Below are 18,288 nucleotides of genomic sequence, written 5' to 3'. Positions count from 1 at the left end.
CCAAAGTATTATACAATTTAAGCATCCCTGCTCTTATATTCTATGCCTCGGCCAATAAAGGCAAACATTCCGTATGCCTTCTTAACAACCTTATCCACCTAGCCTACTACTTTCAGGGATCTGTGGACAAGCACTCCAAGGTCCCTTTGTTCATCTACACTATTAAATGGCCTACCGCTTAATGTGTATACCCTTTCCTTATTAGCTCTCCCAAAGTGCATCACCTCACATTTCTCTGAATTAAATTCCATTTGCCACTGCTCTGCCCACCTGACCAGTAGATTAACATCCTCCTGCAGCCCATGATTTTCCTCTTCATTATCAACCACACAGCCAATTTTAGTGTCGTCTGCAAACTTTTTAATCATACTCCCTATATTCAAATCTAAATCGTTGATATATACCACAAAAAGCCAGGGACCCAGTACTGAGCCCTGCGGAACCGCACTGGAGACATCCTTCCAGTCACAAAAACATCCATCAATCATTACCCTTTGCTTCCTACCTCCAAACCAATTTTGGATCCAACTTACCACTTTGCTCTGGATCCCATGGGCTTTAACTTTCATGACCAGTTTACCATGTGGGACCTTATCAAAAGCCTTGCTAAAGCCCATATATACCACATCATACACACTACCCTCATCAACCCTCTTGGTTACCTCCTCAAAAAATTCAATCAGGTTAGTCAAACACGATCTTTCCTTCACAAATCCGTGCTGACTGTCCCTAATTAACCCTTGCCTTTCTAAATGTAGATTTATCCTGTCTTTCAGGATTTTTTCCAATAATTTTCCCATCACTGAGGTTAGGCTGACAGGCCTGTAATTACTCGGCCTAACCCTTTTTCCCTTCTTAAACAAGGGTACATTAGCAGTCCTCCAATCTTCCGGCACCATGCCAGATCCAAAGAGGATTGGAAAATGATGGTCAAGGCCTCTGCTATTTCCTCTTTTACTTCGCTCAACAGCCTGAGATGCATTTAATCCAGGCCGAGGGACTTATCTACAACCTGTTGCATATGCTTCAAAAAGTTTGTCAAAGGAGGAAAGAGCCTACAGCATGGTAGAGAAAGAAGCACTAGCCTGTGTATATGCGGTTAAAAAGATGCATCAGTACCTGTTTGGTCTTCGGTTTGAACTGGAAACAGATCACAAGCCACTCATTTCATTGTTTTCGGAAAACAAAGGTATCAATACTAATGCATCATCCCACATCCAGAGGTGGGCGCTGACATTATCTGCCTATGATTATGTCATTCGCCATAGACTTGGCACAGAGAATTGTGCCGATGCATTGAGCTGTCTGCGTTGCCCACACCGGAGGTGGAAACGCCACAACCGGCAGACCTACTGTTAGTCATGGATGCTTTTGAAAGTGCAGGAACCCCTGTCACGACCCAACAAGTTAAGACCTTGATCAGCCAGGACCCGATATTATTGGTTGTGAAACGTTGTATCCTTAGTGATGATTGGTCTGCCATACCCAGGCAAATGTGTGAGGAGATCAAACCTTACATCCGTCGCAAAGACGAACTATCCATTCAATCAGATTGTATACTGTGGGGTAATCGTATTGTTATGTCCAAGAAAGGCAGAGAAAAATTTGTGCATGATCTACATAGCACACATCCCGGTATTGTCATGATGAAAACCATTGCCAGGTCTCATGTATGGTGGCCTGGAATTGACTCTGATCTGGAATCTTGTGTGCATCAGTGCAACACTTGCATGCAGCTTAGTAAAGCACCAGCAGAATCACCGCTGAGTCTGTGGTCGTGGTCATCTAAACCATGGTCCAGGATCCACATCGACTTTGCAGGTCCCTTCCTGAGAAAGATGTTCTTAGTTGTGGTGGATGCTTATTCCAAGTGGATAGAGTGTACAATCATGTCATCTAGTACATCCACAGCTACCATTGAGAGCCTTCGTGTCATGTTTGCTATGCATGGTCTGCCTGACATTGTTGCAAGTGACAACGGATCACCAGTACGGAGTTTAAGAGTTCATGAAACTCAATGTTATCAAACATGTGGGGTCAGCACCATTCAAACCCACATCCAATGGACAAGCAGAGCGTGCGGTCCAAACCATCAAGCCAAGTATGAAACGTGTAACTCAAGGTTCACTGCAAACTTGCTTGTCCCGCAAATTGCTTCGTTACAGGACAAGACCCCATACGCTTACCGGGGTCTCCCCTGCTGAACTATTGATGAAGAGAGGTCTCAAGACCAGGCTCTCTCTTGTCCACCCTGAATTGAATAATCCTGTCAAATATAGACGTCAAAGTCAGCAAGGGTATCATGATTGTGGCACTGTGTCACCCGACATTTCTATCAATGATCCTATGTATGTACTGAATTATGGTCAAGGTCCCAAATGGCTCGCCGGTACTGTTACGGCCAAGGAGGGTAACAGAGTGCTTATCGTTAAGCTCAAGAATGGGCAGACATGCAGGAAACATGTTGATCAGATAAAGCTGTGGTACATGGATGAACCAGAACAGTCTGAGGAAGACACAATCAGTAACCAACCAACCTACCCTCAGTCATCAAAGGACTCTGCTGTCATCAATGAATCTGGATTTTCAATGACTGACATGGTCAATGAATCTTGACTTTCAATCACTGACATGGTCATTGCCACTCCCATCAGATCGGCTACCCAGCCCCCAGTCATAACAGACTCAGAACGCTTGCCCAAGGCTAGAGTTGAACTGAGATGTTCAACTCGAGAGCAGAAAGCCCCGGACCATCTCAATTTGTAAAAAGACCGTTATTAATATCTTAAAGGGGGATATTGTCGTGTATGTATGCTTGGGTTTACTAGCCACCAGGTGGCACCATTGTCAGAGGTCATTGGACTGTGCACACGTGTCCCAGGCACAAAAGGCCAGCCATCTTGTAAAGTAAGCACTTTGGGCCCTAATAAAGTAGAGCCAGGTTTGTACCTGTTCTGAGTTTACAATATTCAGTCCATTAAGTTATTGCATACACAACATTATCCATAACCAACTTGAATCTGACTGAATTATGGTCGCTGGCACCCAAGTGCTTCCCCATTAATACCCCTTCAACCTGCCCAACTTCATTCCCCAAAACTAAATCCAAGACTGCCCCCTCTCGTGATGAGGACAGATCTGTAGCCTGCCAGCACCATCAGTACTGCACTGTCCATCGAGGTCAAAGTCACCTTGGCACTGCCTCGGGTTCTTTTCAGGCCACAGCTGGCAACGTTTGCGGACTTTCTCAGCATGCCACACATTGCTGCATTAGACAAATCACTGAAGCTCTGTACGCACGCAGGAGGGACTTGATCAGTTTCCCTATGACCAGGGAGTGAGAGGGCTCTCAGATTCTCCAGAATCTCCCCAAGGTGCAGGAAGCAATAGACTGTACGCACAATGCGATGCAGGCACCTTTTCAGGATGCTGAGGTTTTCAGAAACCGCAAGGGACATTCCACTCTCTGAATGTCCGACTGTTTGTCGACCATCAGTAAATTATATTGGCAGTGAATGCTCAATTTCCGGGCAGCATCCATGATGCTCACATCCTGCGTAAGAGCACTAGATCTGAATAACAATGAGCCACAAGGTCAATGCTGGATGCTTGGTGACAAAGGATATGGCCACGTAACCAGACTGATGATCCCCTGCGTGACACCCACACCAAGGCCAAGCGGCGATGCAATGAGAGCCACAGAGCAACTCGCAATATCGTGGAGAAAACCATTGGAGTGCTGAAGCAGCGCTTTAGATGCCTGGACCACACAGGAAGCGAGCTCCAATTCCACCCTGAGCAGGTAGCTCAATTCATGGTGGTGTGCTCCATGCTACACAACTTGGCTATCAAGAGGGGACAAAATTGCCTGAAGAGTCTGATAATCCACCTCACCAAAGAGAGAAAGAGGAGGACAAGGAGGCGGACGCTGACATCGGCCCAGACAATCAAGCTGATGCTGAAGCCATGCCCCCGCCCCCCTGTATGAAAGGGCCAATGGTGGTATGATTGATGCAAGAACCTTACGTCAGGAGCTCATCAATGATCGCTTTGCCTGAAAGAACATTGGTGTTATTTACAAGGCTGACACACTGCTGGGTGTGCAGGTCATACATTAATGATGGGCATGATCTTGGTGATAGTTAAAGTTTAAGTTGATGGACGTTAAGTATGATTATACCCTTTGATGTTAAGGAATCACCAGCGTGTAATGATGCAGCAAACTGAACCAATTTGCTACAAGGTTTTGTTAAATAAAAAACATTTAAACCGAACATTAGTCTGAAATCATCAGTATTTCTGTACAAACCAACCCTTTCCCCTCCCTTCCCCAGCCCCCACCACCCCCCCCCAGCCCCCACCACCCCCCCCACCCCCCCGTCCCCGCTTCTTCTCCCCACATCTACCCCTTCCCCTTCCCCTTCTTACTCTAAGCCACCTGGCCGAGGTGGTCCTCAGGTGATGCATTGGGAGGGGGGGGCTTGGTGACGGCCGAAACGCTGCTGGGACGGATACGGGAGATGACGGTCCCGAGGTGGGAACGTGTTCGAGCCAGAAGCAAGATGTTGCTGCTGGCTCTCATGTGTGGTTGGCAATGGGGTTGCGGCACCTTGGGGTGCAGTGCGGCGCTCCGGAACCACTGGGAACCCTCTGCCTCCAGTATTCCTGGTACCTGTAGGGGAGGACAAAAAACCCTCATTTTACCCAGATGGAAAAGAGCTGTGGGATCTGTCTGTGCTGCAATAATACAGCAGGCCAGTGTCCTGGAAGGAACAGGGAACCCAGAACCAGATGTGGATTGAAACCGAGACGGTGTGGCCTTGGCAGGGCAGTGATTGGACGGGGGAGGACACCGGAGATCCAATGGTGGGACAGAGTCAGCCCGAAGCAAGGGACTCCAAGCCAATGGGAGTGCCCTTGCTCAAAAACTCAGGATTGACTCATCACCGATACCGGGCTATTGTCTCCCCCACGTTTACACTATGGAGGGATATTATGCAGGCCTTAAGAAAACTAGGGAACCCAAAACAAACCAAGGGCCTACACAATGGCTACAGGAGGCCCATACCCTGACAACCCAATTAACACCTACTCAACCCTTGATTAGGTTAACATCAGGGATGGCCAGTGGAAAAACCCTGCAAAATCCAACAGCTGCATTTTTCAAAATCACAAGCCCACCAATGGGAAGGATTTATTTCAGCACGAAAGTCTGGCTGGATAACTGGATATAAGAAGGGGTTTCTGCCCCGACAAGTTGTTCCGTTCTCGTGTTACAGCAAACAGTCAGCCTTTCGACACAGAAGGAAGACCAGTGTCCGAAGACACCGAAGACAGAAGAAGCAAACCACCATCCTGAGACGGCATCAGTTCAGCCTCCTTTCGCTACTGGAGACTGAACCTTTTCTTTTTCCACAAGGATTTTCCCCTGAGAGCTGGACTCAGGTAGATCCACAGCAACACCAAGACGCAACAACAACCAAGTTTCCAAGAAAATCACAACCGAAAAAGTAACTTCAAGATCCTGAAGATAGCAAAAAGAGAACCTCGAAACCACTTTTTGACCTGGAAAGACTGTAAAGGCTGTGGTGAGTATAATCTCTGGTCCCCAGAACTCCCAACTCAGATAGGTCAGAAAGGTGGGAGGTTGGGCATTACACTGCTGTTAAACGTGTGTAAAAATTTTCGTTGTGTCCATTTAGTGGGATTTAGGGGGATTGTTTTGTTGGTGTAGTGTTGTTTGTTGAGATACACCTTGTCAAATAAATTGGAAGCTTAAAGTTCCTCTTGGAATCGCCTCGTCTCAGTTCTGTTGTATTACATTTCCTGATCGTGAGTCTTGTGTCAGAACAGTGTAAGGGAAGCCAGGAGCGCCTCAAAAACACTCAACTGTGTGCCACAGGCTAGAGAAGAAAGGGTTTAGGAGTGTTTGACACGCACAGGTGCCTCACAGGCTTGTCATAAGCTGTGGGGATGCACGAGTCTCAAAACCCCCTTCATAAGTTGTGGACACAGTCTCTCAAGGAGTGCTCTTGCAGTACTCAGGGTACCTCACGGGCCAGGAATAAGCTGTGAGGGCAGAAGCCCAGAGAGAGACACCCAAGACACAACACTCCCCAGAACCCCTTACATACCAGCTCCAGGGCCTCCACCATCCCTTCCATGTCATATCTTATTTGTTGGACAAAAATTCAGTGCCAACTATGTTCTTGGTACTTAGTAGGCTTTTTGCTACTGGTGAATCTCCCTCGTGCCTCCCACAACAGCCAGACAAGCACACACCACAGCCACACATGCTATCAGTGCCTCTGAGCTTCCTCCCTCTCTGTCTCCTCTTCTGCGCATGTCATGATGCCTCTTGACCTCCTGAATCACAGGAATCGAGCGTTGCCACGCCGTTGCTAAGGACGGCCACACTTTACGGCAGAAGGTCAAAAAAATTTAACACTACCGCCCATTTGATATCGCTCGCTGTAACGCCCATTTTCAAAAATAGAAACTAGGTGTTTTGAGAATGGGCGAGAAACCGGCGATCAGAAAACCCTTTTTTAACGTACACGCCAGAAATAACGCCCATTTTTGGTTGCTAAGCACAAAATTGGAGGTTCTAACACCAAGTCCCCTTGTTCTGGATTCCCCACCAGAGAAAATAGTTTCTCTGTATCCACAGTATCAAATCTCTTTATCATTTTATCACCATTAAGTCAGTAAGTTCATTTTATTCTAGTTTTTCTTATCCAATGTCATGTAGACTTTTAACAGATCAATCACACCAACAAGGTTAATCTTTCATCAGAAAATCTATCAATAGCATTGTGATGAAGAGTTCCATCCAAAATATGAATCTATCTTTCTCCCGTAAGTGCTGATTGCCCTTCTGTACATTTCTAAGATTTTCTGTTTTTATTTCCGATTCCTAGCATTCACAGTATCTTTTTTTATCTCCATCATAGATTTAGTTTTCTTGTTTTAACAACATTTTGACTAGAGCAGTTTGTATACACATGGAAAGTAGCTTCATTACTAACAGTAACTTCTGACGAGGTTTTCAGGCAGATTATCTGATAAATGTTTAGTTGGCTATTGATCTATCCATGGACAAGGTTATCACTGGTGATAATCATTCCTCTGGCTGTTAACTGCACATTATGAGCTCAAGATTTGGCCTGAGTTGCTCCTATTTTTTTGGAGCATCTCAGAAATTGCAATTCTCGGCATTTAGTTTGCTCCAGTTCTAGTGATTTGGAATAGTTTCATTTTAGAACAGATTTTTTTTTCAAAAGGGAGTGTGTCCAGCCACTTACACCTGTTTTGTAAGTTTAGGCAGCGAAATTTTACTCCATACTAACGTAGAATGGAGTACGTGTAGATTTTTGTACGCTCAAAAAAACCTTGCCTACGCTTATAAATCAGGCGTAGGGAATGAGAGATAGGGAGGAGGGAAGTTTACAAACATTAAACACTTTACTTTTACAACTAAAGAGCCATCATCAATAATAAATGAGAAATAAATCAATAAATCAACCAATAAATCAAAAAAAATTTAAAATTTAAAATAAAAAAAATAATAAAAAATCAATCAATAAATGAAAAATTATTTCTACTCACCTACTGCAGCACCGGGAGCCCTCCAACAGCGTGCTGGGACGGGTCCCCTCCAATGTCTCTCTATCTCTGACTCTGTCAGTGTCTCTCATTCTGTCTCTGTCGGTGTCTCTTTGTGTTTCTGACAACGAGGGAGGGAGGGGGTGGAGGGCGTGGAGAGAGGAGGGAGGGGAGGGAGAGGGGGAGGGGGGAGGGGGAGGGACAGTGGGTGGAGGGGGTGGAGGGAGGGGGAAGAAGAGAGGGGGGAAGAGGAGGGGGTAAAGAGGCGGGGAGGGAGAAGAAGGTGGGAGGGAGAAGAAGAGGGAGAGAGAGAGGAGAAGAAGGGGGGAAGGGGGGAAGAGAGAGGGGAAGGGGGAAAAGAGGGGGGAAAGAGGGGCGGGAAAGAGAGGGGAAAGAGGTGTGGGAAAGAGAGGGGTGGGAAGAGAGGGGGGAAGAGAGGAGGGGAAAGTGAGGGGGAAAGAGAGGGGGGGAAGCGAGGGGGGAAGCTGAACGGGCCCCACCGAGGACTTCGGGCGGGGCCCGCATGCAGGTGATGTCGGGCTGACGGCACTTCGGGTGGAGCCCGCCCCCGGCGAGATGCCGGGCGGGCGGGCCACGCCGACGACAAAGAAGCCGGGCCCCCGCCAAGGACGTCAGGCGGGGCCCACACGCAGAAAACGCCGACGACAACGACACTTTGGATGGAGCCCGCCCCCAGCGAGATGCCGGGAGGGCGGGCCCCGCCGATGTGTCAGGCCACTCGGCCCGGGATAGGGGCAGCGACCCTTCGGCCAGGGATAGGGTCGTCGCCCGGAGACAGGACGCACTGGGAAGGCCAGGAGCTACTGTGCATATGCGCAGCCTCCACTGCGCATGCGCGCAGCTGCCGGCACTGTTTTTGGCGCAGGGCTGTAGCTCCGCCCCCAGCAGCTCCTGCTACGCCATGCCAAGCTGGAAATGGGCCGACAGCTATCTGAGAATTGTGAGGTAAGTACTCGGCGCAATTTTTGTTCGACAAATTAGGCAGGCCTCTCCGATGTGCGCCATTCTAGCGGGGGTCCGAAACTTGAGCCCTATATTCTGCAAGTATTCAGGAGAAACTACACATATTTGATTCCTTAGGGACACTAATAGTAGCGTGTATTTTGCAGAACAAGACTCCAACTTCACCAACACAGAACGGTTACTTCCATAAATGAATCAATTTAACAACAAATTCTTCTATTGTTAAGAACTTGGGAGCTTTGATCATACACTAAGGTAACAAGTCAAGGAACATTTGGATATGTTTTACCCTAGTACCATTCTTTTGACAATGTGCATTTTCCATTTTGGTTTTAATTCAAAATGAGTGATAAATAAAAATCAGAAAAATGGTGATGAGTCCTTCCCACCAATTGTGAAATAAACTTTTGGTTTCTGAATACATCTGGATTGCATATAAATGGAAGTTGCTGTTGTTGGAGTGGGTTTGAATGGGGCCTGGCCAAATTAAGTTCCACACACCCCATATGGGGATTGTTGATGTTTTCCATTTTCATTAATGATTTCAATGAGGGCATTAATACAATCATTCTTAAATTCACCGGTGACTCAAAATATGCACAGGGAGTCATAATTTAGAACAATCAATAGTTTGCACGCTAATCTAGAAGAAGAGGTCTTTCTATGTGCCAGTTGATCTTTAATGTGGACAACACAGTGTCAGGCATATGGGTTTGGAAAACTCCAGACATGTCTATGCCATTCAGATATATCCATTAAAAGTCATTGAGAAAGACATCTGGGTGTAATAGTTGACTACTCGTTAAAAATGCAGAAATATTGGACTCAATTTTGCCCAGAGCCGTTTTTTGGCGTATTGCCAGAGTTACACCCGATTTTCTAGGCCACAACTGCTCCAAAAATAAATGTGCTACGTTTCCCTGCTCTATTTTTTTTAATTGGCGCCACGCAGTCTGTCCTGTAACCTCAGGGGGGTGGAGCCTAATGACTGCGTCGAAAAAATGATGCCGCGCCTTCTGCGCATGCGCGAAAAGAAAAAGGACGTTTTTGACATGATTCCCATGGGCGTGCATGAGCAGTACAGCTCCCGGTCTGCAATCGGCCATTTTTAAAGAGCAAGTTGTGTGTGTGAGAACTTTGAGAGCTGTGTGAGAACTTTAATTATCATTGAAAAAAATCAGAGCTGCAATACAAGATGCAACGTGGCGCAAGGACCAAGAATTTCTTACAGGATGAAGTGGAGGCACTAGTTACTGTGATTGATGGCAGGAGCTGGATACCAGCAGAGGTCACATAAAAGTTCCACCAAAAGAAATGAAGAAACGCTGGAACCAAGTTGCAAAAGATTACTGTGCAATGGTGACCACCCCGAGGTCTGGAGGCCAGTGCAAAAACAAGTGGAAGGACCTTGGTCAAGTGGTTAGTGTAAGTAATATTTTCATTTATTCAATGGAATTGCAATTGTAAATGTGACCATCTGTATATGTCCTACCCAGCAGAAAGACACCCTCTCTAAAAAGTTACATTTTCATCTTTGCAGAGGAAAGCGGCACACAACAAACGAGAAAGAATTCGAACAGGGGGAGGCCCGGCAAATCTGCATCCACTGACACCCTTGGAAGAGAGGGTCGCTGCTGTGATGGGTCGTGCCTGGAGAAAAGCAACCATCACTGCACAAGCTGGGCTGACACACGAGGGAGAGGCTAAGTCCTGCAAATTCCACAGTCTGCCTTTCCTAAATGTTAAGTACTGCACGGGCTAGCCATGCTTCGGTTCAGGGGGCTGACTCCGTCAACTACACTTCGGTTGATGCAATGTGCCATCATTCAACATGGTCCTTCAAATCAGCCTGCTGCCTGCTCTGTGTATGCCTACTCATACCACCCACCCTGTCCCCTCCTTTGCTGCGAACCATTTGTCTGTTCTGTTATATTTTGCAGAACTTGAGGCCAACCCTAATGATGCAGAAGAAGATTCAGACGAGGACAAGCCAGAAGAGGAGAACATCTTTCAATCCCACCTTCCAGACCAAGAGTATGGGGGTGAGGGGGAGGGGGAAGGGATGGATGAAATCCCCACTGTTGTACTCAATTTAGAGAAGGTGCAGGTGCTGCCCACTGAGGTGTTAGCTCCTTCCCTGAGTAGTGGTTTGAGTGTTGGTGGGACATTCCATGGTTTCCCACCATCTGAGGCTGGGGATTCCAGTGGGGTGCAGTGAGGCACACGCAGGGCCCCATCTTCTGAGGCTGCGGGTCCCAGTGGGATGCAGCGAGCCACACCCAGGGTGAGGAGGGGAAGGAGAGCTCAAGAGCACTCTCCTGAGGTGCAGGATCTAACAGATGTGGTTCAGATGATGGCAATGAGTGGGGAGAGCATTGACCTTACCCGATCACTCCTGGACACCATCAGTGAGGTGGGTGATGAGGTATCGGGACTGTCAGGAGAACTAATGACACTCTCACGAGAAATGGGAACGCTGTCCAGGAACATGAGGGAGGGAATATCAGTCAGCTGAAACAATGTCGGTGCACACGAGAGAGGGAATGTTGCAGGTAGCTGATGTGCTGTCAGTGAACATGAGTGAGGGAATGTTTCAGGTAGTTCAAACACTGTCAGTGAACATGAGGGAGGGAATGTTGCAGGTAGTTGACACACTTTTGCTCAACATGAGGGAGAGCATGTCACAGGTAGGTGAGGCATTGTCAGCGAACATGAGTGAAGGAATGTTGGAGGTAGTTGAGACACTGTCAGGGTGCATGAGGGAAGGAAGGTTGGAATTAGCTGCTGCAATAAGGAAACGTGCCCAGACCCCGCACCCATTGACAGAATCAACTGCCACTCTCACTCCAATCCCCACACTAGCCTCTGAAGAGGCCCAAGCCGGACCTTCCACATTACTGGCTGCACCCCCCCACCCCCACATCAAGAAGTGCGCATTACTCGAGACATTCGAAAGAATAAGCTTGGTACCAACCTAAGAAATGCTGCGCCATCGCCTGCGGGCAGGGGTAGAGTCACCAAGACCAAGGACAGTGGGCGGTCTTGGAATAAGGTGGAGAAGAGATGGGAGCAGCCTTTTTTTGCTGCTGTTGTTGTTGTTGTTATTGTTATTACTGTTGTAACTGTTCTCAAATTAAAAGTTTTTTTTAAGTTATGTAAATTTACGTCTAAAAGTTAGTAAGTGATCTTAAAGTTTTTAAGTGATCTTAAAGTTTATAAGTGATCGTAAGTGAAAACTTTAAATTTTGATGCGAGAATATGTTTATTAAAGTTAAGTTAAGTACAAACAAATGTTTGTTAAACTTTTGAATAAAATATATTTTAAATTATAACTGAATCATTTCCATTATTTGTTCGATTATTAGCACAACTTTTTGAAGTAAACAAGAATAATTTCCATCATTTGTTCTGTAATCTTATGTTGAGTTATTGGAACAGGTCCAAACAGTAAACATGGTCCAGGTGGAATAGTTGTCGCTGAGCCTTCAGGCAGCAAAGCGTTCACGGATGAGTTGCTGGCGCAAGGCTCGAGCAATCGTTAAAGAGGCACGATGGCCCGCCTTCGTCCGCTGTCGTGCTCCGGGTTCAGGCAGTTGCATGGCTTCCTCGTCCTCCTCCTCCTCCTCGTCATCTGCATCTTCCTCCTCATCATCAGCCACTCTCAACTCAGTAAAGTCTATGTGGATCCTGGACCATGGTTTGGACGGCTACAACCACAGACTCAGCGGCGATTCTGCTGGTGCTTTCCTGAGCTGCATGCAAGTGTTGCACTGATGCACACACGATTCCAGCTCAGAGTCAATTCCCGGCCACCATACATGAGACCTGGCGATGGCTTTCATCATTACAATGCTGGGATGTGTGCTATGTAGCTCATGTACAAATTTCTCTCTCCCTTTCTTGGGCATAACAACACGATTACCCCACAGTATACAATCCAACTGAATTGACAGTTTGTATTTGCGACGAATGTAAGGTTTGGTCTCCTCGCACATTTGCTTGGATATGGCAGACCAATCACCTTTGAAGATGGAACTCTTCACCACCAATAAAATCGGGTCCTGGCTGGTCCAGGTCTTAACATGGTGAGCCGTGACAGGGGTTCCTTCATTCTCAAAAGCATCCATAACTAACAATAGGTCCGCCAGCTGTGGCGCTTCCACCTCCGGTGTGGGCAACGGCAGATGGCTCAAAGCATCGGCACAATTCTCAGTGCCAGGTCTATGGCGAATGACATAACCATTAGCAGATAATGTCAGCGCCCACCTCTTGGCTTTGTTTTCAGAGAACAGTGAAATGAGCGGTTTGTGATCTGTCTCCAGTTCAAACCGAAGACCAAACAGGTACTGATGCATTTTTTTAACTCCATACACACATGCTAGAACTTCTTTCTCTACCATGCTGTAGGCTCTTTCCGCTTTAGACAAACTTTTTGAAGCATACGCGACTGGTTGAAGTTTACCCGACTCATTAGCTTGTTGGAGTACGCAACCAATTCCATATGACAATGCATTACAGGCCAATACTAAAGGTTTACATGGGTCATAATGTACCAGCAGCTTGTTAGAGCAAAGTAAATTAGTGACTTTCTCAAAAGCTCTGTCTTGAGGCATATCCCACACCCAGTTGTCGCCTTTTCTTAGCAGCATGTGCAGTGGTTCTAATAAGGTGCTCAATTTATGTAGGAAGTTACCGAAGTAGTTGAGTAGACCCAGGAATGAACACAGCTCATTCTGCGGCTTAGGTGCATTCTTGATGGCCTTGGTTTTCGCGACCGTGGGCCTGATGCCGTCAGCAGCAATTTTCCTCCCCAGGAATTTGACCTCTGGTGCCATGAAGACATACTTCGAGTGTTTCAGTCTGAGGCCCACTTTGTCCAGACAATGTAAAACCTCTTCCAGGTTGTTCAGAAGTTCCTCAGAGTCACGACCTGTGATCAGGATGTCACCTTGGAACATGACGGTTCTGGGAACGGACTTCAGTAGGCTCTCCATGTTCCTCTGAAATATTGTTGCAGCCGAGCGAATTCAAAAAGGGCATCTGTGATAACTAAACAGTCCTTTATGCGTGTTAATGCATGTAAGTCTCTTCGATGTCTCGACCAGCTCCTGTGTCATGTAGGCCAACGTCAAGTCCAGTTTGGTGAATGACTTTCCCCCGGCTAGCGTTGCAAACAAGTCATCAGCCTTCAGTAATGGCTACTGATCCTGTTTCGAAACCCTATTGACCGTAGCCTTGTAGTCTCCACAGATTCTGACTGTGCCATCACTTTTCAGCACAGGAACAATGGGGCTGGCCCATTCATTAAATGCAACCAGTGATATGATCCCTTCACGCTGGAGTCTGTCAAGTTCAATTTCGACCTCCCTAATCATATACGGAACTGCAGAGCTTTATGATGGACGGTGTTATGTATGAATAAAGAGTCTGACTAGATACTGTGAGCTCAAATGAAGTGTCACCTTAGTCTTTTATTGCAGGTCTCCAGAGTGCCTCTCCAGCCTGTGAGGCTTCCTTAAGTACAGGTGCTCCCAAGGGATTGTGGGATCCCTTGGGACTCCAGGGGATGAGCCCTCTGGTGGCTACAAAAGGTATTTACAGGTTTACATAGTCCCAAAGTCCCCCCTAAAGTCAATACTGTAACTATTTACAAGATGAGTCGATCTGGGGCCTTTCTTTCCCTGGCTGATCGTCTCGGTGCAAATGCTGATTTTGGTGAATCATTTGTTGGGCCCTCGCTGGGCTGCTGTGCAGTTGGCCTTGCTGGGCTGCCTGGTGTGGTGAGTCCAGCTGGACTGCTGCGGGTGATGGGTTCTGCTTCGTGGTTAACCGCGGTGTCGGTTGCCACTGGTGTGTATGTTGGGGAGTCAAAGAAGATAGGGTCCAATGTGAGTTGCTCTGGATGGTCTGTGAATCTGAGTTTGATTTGGTCCAAATGTTTCTGGTGAATGAGTCCATTTGAAAGTTTGACCTGAAACATCCTACTCCCCTCTTTAGCGACAACAGTGCCGGGAAGCCACTTGGGACCTTGCCCATAGTTCAACACAAATACAGGATCATACAACACAAGCAATTTGTTTGAGCATAACAATTTTCCAGCTTTTACAAAGGCATTTTCTTGGCTTTTACCCCATATCCATTTGTCTCCTTTATGCAGTAAGACGTGCAGTGGTTCTAACAGTGTGCTAAGACCCGGTAAGAAGTTACCAAAGTAGTTCAGGAGTCCAAGAAACGACCGCAGCTCCATCACATTCTGTGGCCTCGGTGCGTTCTCGATTGCCTCCATCTTCAAATCGGTGGGCCTGATGAAATCCGTCGCGATTCTTCTCCCCAGGAACTCCACTTCAAGTGCCAGGAAAATGCACTTCAAGCATTTTAACCTCATTCCCATGCGGTTGAGTTGACTAAGAACCTCCTCCAGGTTCTGCAGATGCTCAACTGTGTCCCGACCTGTAAACAAAATGTCGTCCTGGAAGACCACCGTGCGTGGGATCGACTTAAGTAAGCTTTCCATGTTTCTCTGGAATATCGCCGCGGCTGATCGAATCCCAAACGGGCATCTGTTGTAAATGAAGAGACTTTTGTGCATGTTGATGCAGGTGAGGCCCTTCGATGATTCCTCCAGCTCCCCCGTCATGTAGGCCGAGGTCAAGTCCAGCTTTGTGAATGTCTTTCCTCCCACCAGCGTCACAAAATGGTCGTCTGCCTTTGGTAGTGGGTATTGGTCCTTAGGAAGAAACGATTGATAGTTACTTTGTAATCACCACAGATTCTGACGGTGCCATCTCCCTTGAGGACCAGAACAATCGGACTGGCCCACTCTTGGAATTCGATTGACGAAATGCTGCCCTTTCATTGCAGCCGGTCTAGCTCGATCTCCACCCTCTCTCTCATCATGTACGGTACTGCTCTTGCCTTGTGATGGATGGGTCATGCCCCCGGAACTAGGTGGATCTGCACTTTTGCTCCTTGGAACTTCCCGATGCCTGGTCCGAACAGCGAGGGGAACTTGTTTAAGACCTGGGCACATGAAGTGTCATTAATGGACGTCGTCTCAGTTCCAGTGTATCTTTCCCAGCCAGTTCCTGCTGAGCAGCATGGGACCATCGCCCGGTACCACCCAGAGTGGTAAATTGTGCACCGCTCCATCGTAGGAGACCTTTACAGTAGCACTGCCGATTACGGGAATCAGTTCCTTTGTGTAAGTTCTCAGTTTAGTGCGAATGGGAGTCAGGACTGGCCTTGAGGCCTTGCTGCACCACAATTTATCGAAAGTCTTTTTGCTCATAATGGACTGGCTCGCACCCGTGTCCAGCTCCATTGACACCGGGAGTCCATTTAATTCAACCTTCAGCATTATCGGGGGATACTTTATGGTAAATGTGTGCACCCCATATACCTCTGCCTCTTTGGTCTGAGGCTCTAGTTCATCGTGATCCGCCATGGATCTGTCCTCCTCTGCAACATGGTGGTTTGCAGGATTAACAGGTTTAGCAGCTTGTCTGCACATACGTTGGAGGTGTCCCATTGTTCCACAGCCCTTGCAAATATACCCTTTGAAGCGGCATGAATGGAAACGATGATCACCGCCGCAGCGCCAACAAGGTGTTAATGGCCTTGCATTCATCACCCTTGATGGTAGACTCTGAGACATCTGCGGACATGCAGGTACAGGCATGTGGGGCCTGCCCTGTATGTTGCGATTTGAAAATAACATCATTTTGTTCACAGTACTTGTAGCAGCACTCGTGTGCTGAGAGATTTGCTTGGTATTGTCACTGGTGGCAATGAATGCCTGGGCTATCGCTATGGCTTTACTCAAGGTTGGGGTCTCTATAATCAAAAGTTTGCGAAGTATCACTTCATGGCCAATGCCAAGTATGAAGAAGTCCCTGAGCATGTGCTCCAAATGTCCTTCAAAATCACAATGTCCTGCAAGACGTCTCAGCTCGGCGACATAGCTCGCCACTTCTTGGCCTTCAGACCTTTTGTAGGTGTAGAACCGGTACCGCACCATCAGAACGATTTCCTTCGGGTTCAGATGCTCCCGGACCAATGTGCACAAATCATCATATGATTTCTCTGTGGGTTTCGCTGGAGCAAGCAGGTTTTTCATGAGGCCATACATTGGTGCCCCGCAAACAGTGAGGAGAATCGCCCTTCATTTGGCAGCATTCGCTTCTCCTTCCAGCTCGTTGGCCACGAAATATTGGTCGAATTGCTCCACGAAGATTTCCCAATCATTTCCGTCCGAAAATTTCTCCAGGATGCCCACTGTTCTCTGCATCGTTGGGTTCGTCATCTGTATCTCGTCGCCAGTTGCTATGTATGAATAAAGAGTCTGACTAGATACTGTGAGCTCAAAGTAAAGTGTGTCCTTAGTCTTTTATTGCAGGTCTCCAGAATGCCTCTCCAGCCTGTGAAGCCTCCTTAAGTACAGGTGCTCCCAAGGGATTATGGGATCCCTGGGGCCTCCAGGGGATGAGCCCTCTGGTGGCTACACAAGGTATTTACAGGTTTACATATGTAACAGACGGGTCTTGTATCCGAGCCCACGTGGATCTGCACCTTGGCTCCTGTGAAGTTGCCTATGCCTTATTCGAACAGCGAGAGGAACTTGCTCAGTACTTGGGCACATGTATCTTTCTCCGACGACAACGCCTTGATGTCATTCCAATCGTATCTGATTATTTTCAAGCCAGTTCCTGCCGAACAGCGTTGGGCCATTGCCGGGGACAATCCACAGTGGTAACTCGTGAACCGCACTATCATACAACATTTTAATTGTGGCACTGCCAATCACCGTTATGAGTTCTTTGGTGTACATGCGCAATTTAGCATTGACTGGACTCAGCCTGGGCCTCACAGCCTTAGTATCCCACAGCTTGCCGAATGCCCTCTGGCTCATTATCGATTGATAATGTCTCCGTGTCCAGTTCCATTGATACCGGCACCCCATTAAATTTCACGTTGATCATTATCGGTTTGCTCTTAGTTAGGAATGAGTACAGTCCATACACTTCCTCCTCTGGTATCTTGGATTGCGTATCCGGATCCGCGCTAGTCCGACCATCATCCTCCACATAGTATGTCGCAGTACGCTTGCTCATCTGCAGACACTTGTGTTGGAGAAGCCCTGCTCTCAAACAGCCTGTGCAACTATAATGCTTAATTCGGCACTACTGGTGCCGGTGATTTCCCCCATAACGCCAATACGGAGAAATCGGATGCATTCCGCTAGTCGACTTTGGGCAGCCACAGGTTTCGCCTACACAGTCGGGTAGGTCCTGCCATGTGCCGCTCTGCCGAACGCCGAATCAATCATATTTACAGTACTTGCCGAGTTTCGATTTTTCACTGATATCTGCTTCTATCCATCGTCATGCATGACTGAGCGATCGTGATGGCCCTGTTCAATTCCAACGTCTCCACCGCCAGTAGTTTACGCAGGATCACCTCGTGGTTGATGCCAATTACAAAGAAGTCCCGCAGCATGTCTGCCAACACAGCCCCGAACTTACACAGCCCCGCTAGACATCTCAGGTCGGCAACGAATTCTGCCGCATTCTGGCCCTCTGAGCGAACGTGCGTGTAAAATCTGTATCTCGAGATGATGATGCTTCACCTATCTTAAAGTGGACCTGTTCCAGTGTACACAATTCGTCATATGTCTTCTCTGCTGGACTCACAGGCAGGAGT

Source organism: Pristiophorus japonicus, chromosome 13 (assembly GCF_044704955.1).
Source record: "Pristiophorus japonicus isolate sPriJap1 chromosome 13, sPriJap1.hap1, whole genome shotgun sequence".
Lineage (NCBI taxonomy): Eukaryota > Metazoa > Chordata > Chondrichthyes > Pristiophoridae > Pristiophorus > Pristiophorus japonicus.
Note: the sequence above shows the minus strand (reverse complement) of the source record.